This window comes from Lygodium microphyllum, chromosome 14, assembly GCF_053477565.2.
Source record: "Lygodium microphyllum isolate KBCC chromosome 14, Lygodium_microphyllum_v1.1.10, whole genome shotgun sequence".
Taxonomy (NCBI): Eukaryota; Viridiplantae; Streptophyta; class Polypodiopsida; order Schizaeales; family Lygodiaceae; genus Lygodium; species Lygodium microphyllum.
Genome location: NC_141148.1, coordinates 82714057 through 82722600, shown reverse-complemented (window position 1 = coordinate 82722600; position 8544 = coordinate 82714057).

The window sequence follows — 8544 nt, the reverse complement described above, 5'->3', positions numbered from 1 at the left end:
ATACTAGATTCCTAGCTAGCTGTATGCTGCTCATGTTGTCACAATGAATGACAACTGGACCATCTCCCTGCACGTCCAAATCACCTAATAACTTTTGTAGTCATACCACCTCACATGCTGCCATAGCAGCACCACTATACTCAGCCTCTGTATTTGATAAAGCAACTATAGGTTGCTTTTTGCTGCTCCATGTAATTGTTGCACTACCAAGGGAAAACATGAATCCACTTGTAGATCTTCTGTCTGACATGCTACTAGCCCAATCTGCATCTGTGTATCCAAAGGCCTGTATGTCCTTACCTGCCTCATAAAAAAGTCCATAATGTAAAGTGGACTTCACATACCTCAATATACGTCTAACTGCATCCAAATGAAGCTTCCTAGGCATCTGCATAAACTGACTGACAAGGCCAACAACATAGCTCAAGTCTGGCCTTGTGATAGTCATGTAAATCAAACTCCCTACTATCCTCCTGAACATAGTAGGGTCTTCTATCTCATCCCTAATGTCAGCACTCAACTTCACATTTTGCTCCAATGGTACTGAAAGAGGCTTACATGCTGTCATACCATACTTGGATAACATATCCAAGCCATACTGCCTTTGGAATAGCCATATACCATCATCACATCTGATCACCTCAATACCAAGAAAGTATCTCAGCTCACCCAAATCTTTCATCTCAAACTTCTTTTTCAAGAAGTTCTTAACTTCAGCAATCCCATTGTCATTGTCACCTGTAATAATCAAGTCATCCACATAGATGACTATGATAACCAAACCTGCATCTCCCTCTCTCACATAAAGTGAGTGATCAGCATTAGAAATATAAAATCCAATATTGACAAGATACTCTCCAATCTTGTCAGACCATGCTCTAGGTGCTTGCTTTAGTCTATAGAGCGCCTTCTTTAACCTGCACACATATGTTGGATGCTCTAAATCCTCATAACCTGCTGGCTACTCCATATACACTTCTTCTTGCAATTCACCATGCAATAAGGCATTCTTAACATCCATTTGCTACAAACTCCAACCTTTGGTTGCTGGCAAGGCAATCACACACCTAACAGTTTCTATCCTAACAACTAGACTGAATGTCTCGTCATAATCTATGCCATGTGTTTGAGCATAGCCTTTTGCAACCAGCCTAGCCTTATACCTGCTAACTAAATCGTCTGCATTATGCTTGACTTTGTAAACCCACTTATAGCCAATAGCTTTCTTACCCTTAGGTAAGGGTACCAAATCCCAAGTCTTATTGTCTTCTAATGCAGCCATCTCCTCATTCATTGCTGCATCCCAATGAGCATGACCAACAGCATCCTCAAAACAAGTGGGCTCAACATCCTCAATTAGTTTCACCATATAAGCACAATGGTGAGCTGCATAACCTTCAAAACCAAATCTTTTAACAGGGTATTTGACCCTGCTAGATCTGCGTACCATTGGATCACTCAATGGAGCCTTTACATTACTATGAGCTCTCTATACACCTGGTGTCCTGATTGAAGGAATGCCAAGCTCATCATCCAAACTCTCCGAACCATTAGAATCTCCATCAAATCCAAAATGACTGGTAGATGCATCATTACCATCCAGCACTTTCTTCTTTCCTTTGTCCTTCCCTGCAACACTTATAGATCCACCTGAAGATGTGGGGCTACTCCTTAGTCTCCCAGACCAAGGGCTCACTATAGGTGTAGTACCAGATGATGTTTCTAGTTCACTAAAACTCCGTGATTCTTGTTTATCATTCTGCACATAACTATCCTGATCATTATCATCATCCAAAACATCACCAAAAGGTGTATACCAACTTCCCATCTCATCAAAGATAACATCCATGCTCACTCTGAACTCACCTGTGTGACAGGGTTATAACAACGATACCCTTTTTGCTCTAAAGAGTATCCAATAAAAACATATTTGTCTGCCTTTGGATCAAGCTTCTTCCATAGCTCATCTGGCACATGAACTTATGCAACACAGTCAAATACCTTCAAGTGCGATACATCAGGCTTCTTGCCAGTAAAGCATTCCTCAAGAGTCATCTAATGAACTGCAGCTGTGGGAGTTCTGTTCATAATGTAGACACCAGTATGGACAGCCTCAAACCAAAAATGTTTGGGCATATTCTTTTCAGCCATTAATGCCCGTGCAACTTCTGCAATATGCCTGTTTTTTCTTTCTGCAACACCTTTTAGCTGTGGGGTATACTTGCAAGTAAATTGCCTCTTTATCCCATGAGTCCTCAAGAAGCCACTGAACTCATTAGAGAGGTACTCTCCCCCTCCATCTGATCTCAAGCACTTCACTTTTAAGCCTGTTTCTATTTCAACAACTGCCTTAAAAGATTTGAAGTGCTCAAACACATCACTCTTTTCCTTCATGAAGTATATCCATAGCTTCCTTGAATAGTCATCAATAAATATGACAAAGTATTTGCTACCACCAAGAGATATATTTTGTGTAGGCCCCCAAACATCTGTATGTACTACTACATCAAGTATATTTCTGCTCACTTCTCTATCTTGTGAGAAGGGTTGTCTCGCTTGCTTACCAAACTGGCATGCTTCAAAGACTTTATACAATTCTGCAACTCTAAAAGAAGGCAACCTTGTAACCAATCCTCTGGACTGCATTAATTTCAGCCTTTGCACATTTGCATGTCCAATACGTTAATGCCATATTTCAATATCTGCAACTACTCCTTTTTCTTTAGCATACATAGCAGCATCCATTGCAAGAATCCCAGCATCTAAAGTGAACATTTAGCCAACTCTACTTCCTTTTGCGACCAACCTGCACTTATCATTAAAGTCTTCTACAAAACAATCTTTTGCATTGAATCGGACGTGCAACCCCTGCTCTACCATTTGGCCAACAAATACTAGATTCTTTGTAATTGATGGCACATGTAATACATCTATCAAACTCTTTGTCTGACCATCATACAAGGACAAGGGAACCTTTCCAATGTGTGAAATTGGGTGGCATGAATCATTACCCGCCTGGTTTTGTAAGTCCTGCATCTCTCCAAACCATTCAACATGACTGGTCATATGCTTAGATGCATCTGAATCAACATACCATACATCATCATGTGTCCCCTTTCCTGTAACTGCATTCATCATATGCTGCATAACAAACAGACGCTCATTTTTGTTTTCATTCTGTCGTGAAGACGATGCATAGTTTCCTTGCTGCAATTTACCATTGCGAATATCATCCTTCTTTGCATAGCAATGGGATGTAATATGGCCTGTTTTGCCACAATAATGGCAAACAATAGCAGAATTTCTAGAACCTCTATTCTGCCATCCACCTCTTCCTCTAGAGCCTCACTCTTAAAAAACACTTGTTGTGCCCATAATAGTTTGGCAAGACTCTCCTACCATGATCTTGCCTAGTCATGATGGAGTTCACAATGGAAAATATTGTTACTTCTTTACAAAGCATCCAATAGCAAATTCAAGAGCTTCAACAAAGTAATGCAAGGCTATAAGCAAGGTAACCACAAGCTTTGGGCTTAGCTATACAAGACCTACAATCACAACTTCAAGAAATTAAAGGGACAAGAAGCCAGAGGTCCATCAGTTACTATTGGCAACTTTCATGATCAACATAAAAAAGAACCAAAGGTTAGCCTTCCAGAGAAAATTGACCTACACCAAGGGTCGAGACCCGTCTTGGTATATGTATCAAAATTTTGATAACTCACATGTGATTTAACATGCATGATTATTATTTTATTAGTCAATTTCATTGGGAATTAAAAGATGGTGTTAAATATCTTTTGCTCACTATGCCAAAGGTGCATACACTTGTGAATTTCTCTCTCCAGCAATTGAATGTGACAACCACTTATTTGAGAGAAGACAAGAAAGACATCAAGGAGCCACCTTGAATTCAAGCAAGACGAAGACTTTTGAAGATGGAACCGACCAAGAAGACCAAGTATCTAAGGCAGAGCCTATGCAAATTGATATGACCTAGTTCAAGCCATTGATAACTTAAGGAAAACAAAGGCAACACATTAATGGAATATGCATGTATTGTAGCTAGTCAAGACACATAGCTAAGTATTGTCCTAACAAGGGAAGGATGAGAATTCATGGCACCACTACTCCATCACTATCGAGAAACATCGACATCCACCAACCTTAATAGAGACCATACAATTAGACAAAGCTTCAAAAAACCCAAAAGAAGACCTGTTTCTATCTATAGATCCAATGTTTAGCTTTATGATACCAAAATAAAGATTCACTTGGAGGTAAGATAGATAGAAAAATAAGCTTTCTTAGAATTTGGAGCCATAGCATGCTTTGTGGATGAGAATATTGCAGTGCAACATGGTATATAACTTTTAAGGAAAGCAAAGTTGGTATGTGTGGAAGAAGTAATTAATGACAACTTGTTACTTTAGGAGATGTTAGGTATGAGACTCAACCCATAAAAGTTACCTTAAGGAGTCTTGTATGAGATATAGCCTGCAACATCATCCATTGCCCAAATAGTCTCACTGTAACCTCGACATTGGAGGTTTAGAAAGTTTGGAACCAAGGCCAATGCACAATAATAAAAGGAAGAATTCTTGACAATATACATTAGGGATAATGTGTTCATGAGTCAAACAAAGAAGAATCCATACTTTTTTATTTATGCAGTTCCAAGGAAGAAGCCAAAGGATGAAAGCTTGGATCACCTCAATATGTAGAGTTCAAGTATGTGTTTGAAAAGAAGAATGCAAATATGCTACCAGATCATCGACCTTATGTGATAGATTGACAAGAAAGAGCTCAACCTTCTCTTGGTCCCATCTATAAGCTATCACAAGATGAATTAGTAGAGCTCAAGAAATATATCGATGAGAATCTTGCCAAGGGATTCATATGTTATTCAAAATCTCCAGTGGGTGGTCCAATTCTATTCGTCATCAAGAAAAAAGATGGATCCCTCTGTATGTATGTGGCTTATAGAGGGCTCAATAAGATTACTATCAAGAATCGCTACCCTCTTCCCTTGATTGTAGAACTCCTTGAATAATCAAGGAAAGAAAAAGCCTTCATCAAGATAGATATTTGTGGTGCTTACAATCTTGTTAGATTAAAGGAAGGTGATGAATGGAATACGACTTTTCGCACACGATTGTTGAGAATACTTGGACGACTTTATTATGATCAATTTGGATGACATCTTAATCTTATCCAAGAACTAAGAGGAGCATGAGCATATTGCCAAAATGGTCTTAAATAAATTGTAGAAAGTGGCTTGTATGCAAAGCTAGAAAAGTGTTATTTCCATCAAATTGAAGTTGAGTTTTTGGGATACATCATTTTTGAGAAGGGAATTTTTATGGAGCCTAAGAAGGTAAAAACTATTCTAGAATGGAAGACTCCTTTATTTATGCGAGATATTCAATGTTGTTTAGGATTTGCAATTTTTATGAAATATTTTTCAAGGATAACTTTGATATTGTTGCCTCTCCACCCAACCTAACTGGAAATGACAAGTTTGTATGGGATCAAAAGGCTGAACATGCTTTTAGAATATTAAAGCAAGACTTCACCTCAACACCCATATTCATCCATATAAATCCATTGAAGCCCTTTATATGGAGACAGATTCCTTAGATTTCACACATGGAGCTGTTTTATCTCAGACTAGTGATGATCATTGAGTTCATCCAGTAGCTTTCCACTTGAGAAAATTCTTTACTATAGAAATCAACTATGAAATTCATGATAAAGAACTTTTAGCTATTATGAACTCCTTGGAGACCTTGCAATACCTACTTGAAGGCACCCCTTATAAGATCATTATCTACATGGATCATAAGAATTTGGAATATTTTAGGACTTCTCATACCTTGAATCATTGCCAAGCAGGATGGAGTGGTTTCCTATCCAGATTTGACTTCATCATTGTCTATAGGCTTGGCCACCAACAACAAGGAAAGCTAGATGCTTTATCTCGAAGATCCTAACTGGCACCAAAAGAAGGTGATGAGGCCCATGACCAACAAATTTTATTAATCTTGAATTCGAGCAATTAAAGTTAAGGGCAATTATCAACGAAGCCCCAAAAGACTTTTGATTCTTATCAAAGGTCAAGATTCAGGAAATTACAAATGACATTCACCAAGGACATAAGGAGGCAATTACATCAAGGCCAAGAATCAACTCAAAGGGATTTTTAGGACGTTGATGGGCTGCTTTATTATAAAGACTCCTCTACATTCCTCTTGGTCCTTTGCAAGTGGATATACTCAAGAAGAGACATGATCTCCCCTTAGTAGGGCATTTTGGGTTTAACAAGATAATTGATTTGGTTTCAAAGGAGTTTTGGTGGCCACAAATGTGGAAACTAGTCAAGGACTTTGTGCATTCTTCTGACACATGTAATCGAGTGAAAGTCCCTCATCATCGACCTCATGGCCTTCTTCAACCATTATATATTCCAAGTAAGCCATTGTCATCCTTATCCATGGATTTCATTATTGAGCTACCTTATTCCAAAGGATATGATCTGATCTTGGTAGTGGTTGATCAATTCACAAAATGACACATTTTATTCCACCAATGAAGTATCAATGGAGAAGGGATATCAATGCTCTTCTTGGAATAGGTATATCAACACCACGGGTGATGATATTATCTATGATCATGGCCCCCTAGTTTATATCTAGGTTGTTGTAGTATATAAAATTAGATAGTTTATATCTAGGTTTTCTTGTTTGTTGTTGTTGTTGTAGTAGTGGTAGTAGTAGTAGTTTTTTCTTCTTTTCTTGTTCGTAGTAGTAGTAGTAGTAGCAGCAGCAGTAGCAGCAGCAGCAGTAGTAGTAGTAGTTGTTGTTGTTTCTTCTTTTCTTGCTTATTGTAGTGGTAGTTTTCTTGTTTGTTGTTGTTGTTGTTGTTGTTTGTTTGTTGTTGTAATGGGAAGATACAGTTTATAGGTCATCAAATTTATGTAATGTTCTAGGCTCAATATGTGAGGTTAATATGCATGCTATGATAGGCTAAATATGAATATAAATCACCATTAAATGATAGGCTTTATGTGTGTGCATGCCATGATAGCTCATGTGAATAGAAATCTATCTATTATCAAACGTTTTTGCTAGTGTACCACATGCCAAAAAACAAGCGTACCTCTACTTGCCACATGCTAAGGACAAATGAGCTATCAAAAGCAGATAGTAGAAAGGGAGTTGATAGGTAGTTTCATTAATATTTTAAAATATTTAAAAGAAAATTTCTTTTTCACCTTTTTGTGGGGTTTCTCTCTCATTAAGGTTTAACTTCTCTCTCTCTCCTTTCCTATTGCTATACCAGGAGGTACACATGTCTCTCTCTCTTTCTCTCTCTCAATGCCCTTATATGCTTCCTCTCTCTCTCTCTCTCTCTCTCTCTCTCTCTCTCTCTCTCTCTCTCTCTCTCTCTCTCTCTCTCTCTCTCTCTCTCTCTCTCTCTCTCTCTCTCTCTCTCTCTCTCTCTCTCTCTCTCTATGCTTATCTGATAGTGCTAGTAGTAGAGCGCACATGCACGGTGTTGAGAGATGGTGATTGTAAAATATGGTGGAAGGGTGCCTCAATGATGAGGCGACAGGTGTGGTGGCATATGTTGCAACTGGAGTGGTGGTAGGCATAGTGCCCCATGACAAGCAGGGATGGGGGGGCACAACGGTTAGGCAACTTAGCTTGGAGAGAGAGAGAGAGAGAGAGAGAGAGAGAGAGAGAGAGAGAGAGAGAGAGAGAGAGAGAGAGAGAGAGAGAGAGAGAGAGTGAGTGTGTGTGTGTGTGTGTGTGTGTGTCTCCTCTCTCTCTATATGTGTGTGTGTGTGTGTGTGTATGTGTTTCACACACACACACACACACACACACACACACACACACAAATGCCCCCTCTGTTACATATTCAATAAGTATAGTAGGGCTTTCTTTTTTGGGGATGGAAGAGACATGACTCTCTCTCTCTCTCTCTCTCTCTCTCTCTCTCTCTCTCTCTCTCTCTCTCTCTCTCTCTCTCTCTCTCTCTCTCTCTCTCTCTCATGCAAGGCAGAGCTAGGCGGTGGTGGAGACTCGTGGAAGGGGCAATTGGGGGTGGAGCAGGTGGGGTTGGATGGTTGGCCACTCCAAAGGTAGCATCTACACACACACACACACACACACACACACACACACACACACACAGAATTTGAGAATTTTTAAACAAGAAAATCTATATAATCTACATATAATTAAATGGCTAAATATTAAATCTTACTAGCTTGCTATATAAAATTGTGATTGATGTCTTTGTGATGTTTTTAAAAAGCTTTAGACCTAAGAATTGATACCTAAGGCTAAACCGATGTTAATGAGGATAGAAAGCCAAATAAATTATTTGTGAAAAAGATAGTCATTGTGATGTTGAAGCCATTAGCAGACCTACAATTAGAAAATATGATGCCATTTATTAAACACAATTTTCTTAAGAAAGCATGTCATTGGTTGAAGGGGGGAGGCACTTTCTCAACACCATGTATTTCTCCCCAAA